The sequence below is a fragment of the Mugil cephalus genome, chromosome 3 (assembly GCF_022458985.1).
Source record: "Mugil cephalus isolate CIBA_MC_2020 chromosome 3, CIBA_Mcephalus_1.1, whole genome shotgun sequence".
NCBI lineage: Eukaryota > Metazoa > Chordata > Actinopteri > Mugiliformes > Mugilidae > Mugil > Mugil cephalus.
In genome coordinates this window covers 6,312,280-6,321,329 of record NC_061772.1, presented here as the reverse complement: position 1 = coordinate 6,321,329, position 9,050 = coordinate 6,312,280, and positions in this window count along the sequence as shown.

Here is a 9,050-nt window from a genome sequence, read left to right as displayed (position 1 = left end):
TGGTGCATAAATGACTACAAAAAGACACCCAGCCACAACTTTCCAATTGCAATTCATTATCATGTTAACTGCGCAATTTTAGTGCAAGACACATGTGGGAAATATGCATTCCATTTGCCTATAACCGACGTCCCTTGATGGAAGCCACGATTGCCCACATGGCTGGCAAGTGAGTTGTACTTACACTTATAAAGAACCAAAGTGGGGACAAAGATCGAACAACAGCGCATGGTAATTGTTTTGCAAACTGCATGTCAGCATGAATGTGTGGCAGTAAAAGAGCCTTCTTTGCGCAGCACTTTAAGGCATCAAATGTAGTTCTGAAATAGCTCGATGTTTTTCTTGAAGAGGGTAATCTTTTGTAACAATCAATTACGATACATTTCCCCCTTTGTCTAGGCACTAATAGCTCCTGTCTGTGCACATGGAGCGGCATGTCTAGTAAATATACACTGTTTTCCTTTTAAATGTCTTATAATATGCATGGGGAACATAGAAACACACTATGACAGAGCGATTGAGCATTAAAGCTGGAGAAGCAATTCAGCTGGGTTTCTCAGTCAGAGAAATGAGAATGGAGCAGTTTGTGGCTTTCCTCCCATTAGCCAGATTGAATTACTGTGTTTTACTTTTAAGGGCCATCTGTTCTGGTTTAATTCATATTTCTAAATCTGTCATGTTGTGTGTGGGCGTGGGTGTGTGGAGAACACTTCCTTGATGAGTGGTAACAGTTTTTCGCCGAAAATAACATGATGTGTAAAGACTATTGTGACATTGGTAACTTGCATGGCAACGCTGTTTTCAAGCACAAGTAAGGACACTCCATGCCATCAGCACTATGGTAACATCTACAACAAATTATTCTAAGTAGCAGTAATTACTGGACAGACGTTACATTTGCATTGTAGCACAAGAGGGTTTGTTTGTTGTCTTAGATTCAGAAGGATACAAACGAATAGTTTCTTCATAGCGTCAGAGAGACAGTAATGGAGCAGTGTAGTTGAAAAGCTGGAGTTTAAGAAGCCTTAAATTGAATTCCAATGCGAAACAGATTATTCATATGCTGCGAGAGCTGTCAGAATGATCTGACAGATCTGACGTTGCTTTAAAGCCAATTACTCACAGCCCCTCAGACTATAAAAAAAGATATACTCAAACAAATGAAACACATGTTTTTTTTTAATAATTGAAATACATAAAAAATCTAGAGAAGTCCCATGAAAAAGTAAACACATGCCACACCTTCCAGATATATATGGCTTCCAGATTAGATACCACTTCTTATAAACATCTGAGATCTTGAGTCTGCTGTTCTGCTGAAGTCTGTGGTGCAATCATGCTAAGATTGACCAACATTTATCTGGAATTATACCTTTGCATTGAAAGTCCTCATCAGTTGCTGCAATTCCATTAACCCTAGAAATGCTCAAAACTGAAATATCGCGATAAAAACCAGATATTGGAAACGGCTACATTTCAAAAAACTCTCAAATATCACTAAAACATTTTTACGCTCTTGTGAGGTGGATTTTCAGACGTATAGATATAAAACTGTCACCAGACATAGCGCAGGGGCTCATGTGACCAGTTCATTTGAAAGTCCGTCCTCCTTAGAGTGACGTCTCGCGTGACGAGAATTTAAGAGAATTATGGGATATCGTGAGATGAGTTGCAGATCATTTGCAAAACCCATTTCAGTGGAAACACTTACGAAGTGCAACTGTGCTTTCGCAAATTCAGAAATATCGGTTTTATTTTGCGAAAAACTGTTGTGGAAACGCAGCTAATTTCAACTTAATCTGTGCCATGCGAGAACACAAAGTTTGATTGTAGCATCAGGAAGTGGTTGGCAAATGGGTTACCAGAAAGGTTTGTGCTTATGCGGTCTATTACCAATAACGACCATAGAAGCACATACTGAGCCGTCGTATTTAAATTGTTAAACCTCATATGATACTAGTTGCAAAACATCCACTAATTCGGCTCTTTACAAACACACTTCAAACACACTTCTCTATATTTTGTGAATGCATATTTTATTACTTTAAACGCTTGGAGAACCTTTAAATTAATTAGTGCTCCAAGGCATCTTCTGGCGTGTCATATTCTTTCCTGTTTGCAGCTTAAATTATGACATAGGTTTAGGCCTGGAAGAGCTGAAATGTTAGTGATCCACTGTGCTGTTGCAAAGATGGAGGTGCATGGCTTTAGGGGACAAACCATTTCCCTGCCAGCAGTAAGACTCCCCAGAACAACCTCTTCACAGCCCAGCAGGCCTTGCACTGTCACTGAGTCTCGCGATTGAATTGAATGGTCCACAGATTACTCAATTATTTCTATATACCAGCCTTCCATGGCAGACTAAAGGCCTATTATTGGGAGGACTGAGACCATAGGAACTTATTACATGTGTGACCTTTTAAAGCCTTTCACCGTGATGGATCTCAGGTGAGAATTTACTGGAATCAATTTTTATCTGAAAGCCCGATGCTTGCTCACCAGCCCAGCTCTGTGTGAAACATTCACAGTATAAAAAAAAACCCAAAAGAGTGGAAGCGAGAGATGGACCCTTGACTACTGGAAATCGGCAAACCCCCCTCCCAACAAAATGCCTTTGTGTCCTTTCCTCCCAAATTAAAGAGACTTTGAAACAGAGGGCTGGAGGAAGTGCCGGTGCATTGTGCTTAATCAAGGTAGAAATACAAAGACACAGCCCGTTCCCCAAAGGTTCACATCAAAAGGTGCATCCCACTTTGTGAGCTATTTAATCAGTTAAAACACAGATGGCAGGCTGCTGCAATTAATTAATCATATATGAGGCATCCTGTACCTGCTAGCAGAAAGTATGTCAGTGCTACAGAGATCTCATTTGAATTTCATTGTAACTATGTGCCACCAGAATAATTGCTGATTATGAATGGGACTGGTTTAGGATGTTATTCTGGACACTATAGTCAGAATTTGAAATACTGTTTTCAGTCAATATTTTTCTGTCGTAGCATGGTAAAGGTCAGTTATTAAGACTGGCAAAATCTTTGGGAGAACTCTCAGCGTAGTGTTGCTATGACCCAACCTGACGGCCAAAACAGAAAACCGTGTTAGGAATGTTTTATTTCAATAAACGGGCGACAGGTGAGATCTGGTGTGCTTCTCCAGCTGAAGAGGGCCTTGACTCAGGCCTCATCCACCATTTCACTAGTCTGCCACTGCAAGGCCAGAGTGATGCAGAGGGAAGTGTGTAACACACCGATGTAACGTGTCACGTGGCATACCAAAGCTAAGTAGCTACTTCAACTCTTTTGCAAAAAAAAAAAAAAAAACATCCAACAGTGGATAGATGGGACTGATGCAAATTTGTATCAATGTGAATCTTGTGCTTTTTAACTCAGTCTTGAATGCAGATTTCAAAAAAGACAGATCAGTATTTATAGGCCATTGTTTCTATCTTCTTCTTTAATGCACAGTGACATAGTTCAGAGGACAGGGAATGAAAATTAGCTCTCACACTTAAAGCTACGGTTTAAGAGATTAAATTAAGCTAATCATCGACAGGTAAATCCGTCTGTATTTCAAGGTACACCAGTTACATAACAGGTCAGTCATCAGTCCAGTAGAGGGTCCTGGGGATGCTGGAGCCTATCCCAGCCATCACTGGGTGGGAGGCAGCATACACGCTGGACACGCTGACAGTCTGTCAAAGGGCAAACACAGTGAGACAAACAACAATTCATACTCACACTCACAGCTACGGACAGTTTAGAATCACCAATTAACCTAATGAGTATGTCTTTGGACAGTGGTGGGAAATCCTGGAGCACCAGGAGAAAATCATGCAAGCACAGAGAGAATATTGAACCTCTGCAGAAGACCCTCAAGCTGGTCTGCAGAAACCTTTGGTCTGATGTGACAGTGCTAACCACTGGAGATCCAGACAGTTCAGATGTTACTCGACTTCAAGAAATTCACTGTCTCTAAACCTTTGTGTCCAAGAAATGTTTGTATGTAAGACCCCAACTACAGCACAATAAAAGGCTGTGGATGGACCCTACGAAATATTAGATTCTGTGTAAATGACATAAAAAAAAAACCTTAAGTGATTGGGATTTAACTGGTTCGTGTGCATTTCATAGATTAATTTTCAAAGGTCAAGACATATCATCAGGTTATGACATCATATACGCAGGAGGTGCAGCATCAGCTGCTTGTTAACAAAGCAGCAGCTTTTCTGTGTCAGTGTAGGACCCAGATGTTGTAGGTCACACATGTTTAAGCAGCCTTCAGAGCCCAGGAATTATTGCAGTTATGTGTATGAAACTGAAGACAATCGTTTTGAAATGTCAAAATACACTCTATACTGTATATTGTGTAGTATAGGTAAAATTCAAACAATTACAAAGCAGGATGGATTATTTATAGTGGACGTCTGTCTATTCCATCAGATGCGTTTAACAGACGACTGACAAACGTCTATAAAATGCTTTCAGCTGACAGACTCGCGCCTCAGAAATCAGAGACTTTCAATGAGCTGTTAAGGAGTCACTCAATAGATGTTGTTCCTCATAACGGCGTTTCTGACTTGGAGTAATTTATGGTTAAAATGGTGTTGTTGTGGGGAAAATGAAAGTATTCTTTGAAGTTGTACATTTTTTCCCTTTTTTTTCGTGCCAGTACTGTGAGGACTGGAAAAAGTATTTGAGACTGATGAAGGGGTTGGTTGAATTTCAGAGTGCTGTGTTTTCTGCCATAGCTTGTAGTTAAATACAGTCACAAAGCTAAATGAGATGAAGCGAAAACCAAAATGTTTCTGAGTGCTGACAGCAAAGATTGAAAAAAATCCACTGGGGAGATGGCAAGCTCATACTGTGTTAGCTTTCAGTTGTGAATTAAGTTGCAGTTTGTGCCAGCGTACTGCATTGTAGATAATGATGGTTATGTGGAAAGGACCACAAACCACACGCTTTGTCCATTCGTCATGTAGACTTTTATCTTATGTCTCATTTGTTTCCAGTTGTACAGTGAACAAGCACTTTTGCTCAGTTGCTGTCAGAATAGAAAACCAGTACGCGCCATACAGCACAAACTACTCCCCACCTCCCTTATTTTATTTCATTCTCTATTCATACACGCTCACCCCCAGTGTAGGTGGTAGAATATTTGATTTGGTAGCATTTTTTGGACATATTATACATGAAATCTTTCCATCCATGCCCATAGCGTTTATGCTTTGGAGTGTGAGGAAAACGCATCAAAAAAGAGATAATAAAAATAATATACTGTACACTCCTTCACTGGATCATCCATAATCAACAAGGTGATGCACGCTCTCGGTATTCTTTATGAGAGAAGAAAATTGCACACGTAATAAAATCCAATTTTATATTTTATTCTGAGAACTACAATAAACACAAAACAAGCAGTAAATAAGCTTTTCAAAAAGCTGATTACCAAAGCAATTTATTGCCAAGACCGGGACTGTGTTAAAGCAGCGCTGGAAAGTGGAGGGGCCCACATTCCAAATCTTCTCTCCCTCAAGCTCTTTGCTTGCCATGTTATTAGCTGTGCTGCTTGGTGAGGAGCCAATCTGATCAACTTATTTTACTATACAATGCCCCGGCTCCCGCTGAAAGCTGTTCAAAACGGCTTGTGATTGAGGTCATCCTTGCATCCATCACGGCGGTAAACATTGCTATGTCTATTACCAAGGCCATTTTCAGTGTTAGGGTTTACTTTTGTGTAACAGGGAGAACGAGCTCAATAGCCATAACTATAATGTAATTATAAACTGTTAAAAAGTAGACATTTTATCAAAATTATGTGTTTATTTATGATCAGACGCACGTGTTTCTAAGCTGTGATTTGTTGTCAATATAGTGGATCAGTGTATGTATGAAATGTCCTGCAGTGCGAGGTTCCTGTTATCAATAGACGTTGGATATTTTTTAAACGATCAGCCACAATTTTACAGTTATTTTAGCTTGTGTTCCAAAACACTGATAAGACACAATAATGTAATATATATATGTATATATATATATGTGTGTATGTGCGTGTGTGTGTGTGTATATATATATAGTATAATACGCCACAGCTTCTCTATTATAGATGTCTGAAATTAGCTGCAACTTAAGGTAGGTATGATTGAGCAAAAGAGCAAACAGTAAAATGTGTGAATAATATTTTTGAATATAAATTGTGGCTGTGATGGCACAGGAGGCAATGCTATGTGAGGATTATTCACAGTTATATAATGTTAGGGAGAAAACCAGGCGCTTCTCATTTTGGTCACTTATCCCTCATTGTAAAGGTCTGTATATTTCATTGCTGGTGCAGCAGCTTAGGGGATACATTTCAAAGCAGCAAATAAAAATTGGCTAAACTTCCAAAATTAGCACTTCAAAGTCAAACATGATTTGCAGCGAGGGAAGGGGTGGAAGCAGTGTGACTGTGAAAGAGAGTGTGTGTGTGTGTGTGTGTGTGTGTGTGTGTGAGCGTGCGCGCGCCTGTGTGTGTGTGTGTGTGTGTGTGTGTGTGTGTGTGTGTGTGGTGTAGCTGATGTGCAGAGTTCAACATTAGGCCTCAGAACCAATTTCTAGGCAAATTGGTTTCATTTAAGAATGAGATCACAGAGTAAGCAAACCTCTTTCAGGGCAAGTTCATGCATCTGTAGCCATTTATTTCAGTTTTATATGCATTGCTTGGCACAGGCTGTTTGTAGGTAGAATATGCATAATCTTAGCCATGGGCACTATGCTATAGTTAACATGCTCACATTTACCTGTTATTACCACGAATTTAAATAGTTTCTCCCATTTTATTGCATTCTGTCAAAATGCGCTTCAACGGTAATTTAGCATTTTGTTTTCCATATTCCTTCCAGCACTGTTGTGGAATCAGTGCTAATCAAAGCCACGTGTAACTAATTGCCCTCTCCAGTCTCTTGCTCATAGCACAAGCAGGCATCATTAGGCATCAATGGAACATATGCTGGCGCTTTTGAGTGGCTAGGAAAATGTGTTTATTTTCAAGGGGAATAATAATCACTTGACCACAGCTAGCATCTCTGCACATATTTTCATTTATTTAAGGTAACCAGATACTGAAGAGTAGAGCTTCTAAATTGGCCATTCAAATTTATTTATTTATTTATTTTTTTGTGAACGCCGCACAGTGTATCAAATATATTTATATTTTTGTAGATGAGTTGGATAACGCTCATATCGTCTACACTCACAACGTTCTGAATAACTTCACCCAGTGTGACTGTTGTGTGTGTGTTACCATGTGAGCTAAAGTTCAAGGTACGGAAATTGAAGGTAAAACAAGTTCATATTGTCACACAGGTCAGTGTGGAACAAATTCTCACATGGGAATTTCCGCCCCGTGCTAATGTTCAATGCCAGTATAAGAACTAGTTCATCCATATACCAATCTATATATCTATCTATATATTACATTTTTAAAAATATATATTTTTATTGTAAAATGTTAATTTACTTAGTTACCAAAGTAGTTCAATAGTTGTACTTTGTTTCTTAGGCTTAGCACTTTTTGCTATTTGCACTTCTGGTTAGATGCCATGTACCTGTACTCTATACAAAGTTGAATCTAATCTAATCTAACCTAATCCTTGATTTATTGTGTCAAGGCGTAGTGCAGGGGCATGGGCGGTGTGGAGGATGGTGTGTTGGATGGTTGTAGGATCCAGGTCCAGGTCTTAGGATCAGAGTTTTCATCCTATTTGTTTTTTTTCCATGCCCACAGTAGCCATTGCCAGCAACATTGTTTTTTTAAGGTTGGCCATGTGTCCTTCTGTCCCCTTCTTCTTGAGTGAAGCCCTGAGTAAAAGTTAAAATGATTTTAATTTTGTGATCAAAGATCATTGTAACCTCACATGACTTTCTGGTCATAGCAACAGTATACAAACTAATTATGGCAGAGTTGCACTCAAATATCTGATGGGAGTCCACCCTGTTCACTTCATGTCTCTGCTTGCCAATCATTGTCAACCAGACGGAGAGTTAAACGTATTGATTTTGCTGGTACTGATCTTCAGGTGATTGTTGTTGCACTGGTGAAGCCTGAAGCTTTCTATCAGTCTCTGTACTTACCCGTCACATACTCACTCACTGTGTGAAGACAGCCTGTTTCTCACTGGAAAACGTTCTCTGAAATCACAATAATACAATCACACAACAATATTAACAATAATAGGAAAATGTGCTATACGTAGTCCAGGGTTTGGTAGAATTGTTGACTCGGTGCTCTGTCAAATTATAAGGTATTGTCATTGCAATATAACCCACATCTAAATCCTGCACACGTCATGTTTGATTGCTTACATTATTGTAGTACTGCAACACTTTTTGTAGGAGAACAGAACGTGATACTTTGACTTGTAGAGATTTTTAAAATTACAAACTCTCTCTCTCTCTCGCTTATTGTTGGAAGGCCACCATTGTCCAGAACTGCTATGGAGATAATGATTAGAAGTTCCCATATGGCAGTAATGAGGTTGATTCCTTGCCAAGCGTTGGACGCCACACTAATTTAGAAAATACACTCGCAGGAGGATACATTGAATATTACCTGTAGTAATCACACTGCCTACTATCAGTTCCTTCTCTCTCAGAAAATTAAAACAAACTCTGAACCATAAAATTAAACTGAGTGCAATTAGAACTGTGGCAACACAGAATCACTAGTTTCTCAAGATTTTTGGCTGAGTTTCTACTTATCGGTGCTCCTAGCAGTTTCCTTTCTATGTGCACCATTTATGGCCATGCTCTGTTGACAGCTGTCCCTATGTCAATATGAATGCCTGTCAAGAGAGATTATACATCACATGAATCGAGGCAGATAATGAGCAAGAGGGAAGGGCACTTTTTAACACCCCCTCGTGTGCAACATATGACACCAGCCAAGCTAATTAAGCAGATGCCATAATGCAGTAATCAGGAACACAGAGGAGGTTGGAGAATTCACAAACTTGAGTCATAACGGCGCAACATTTGGTGCTTAAGAACTTCTCCACCAACACAAGCAGATGGGAA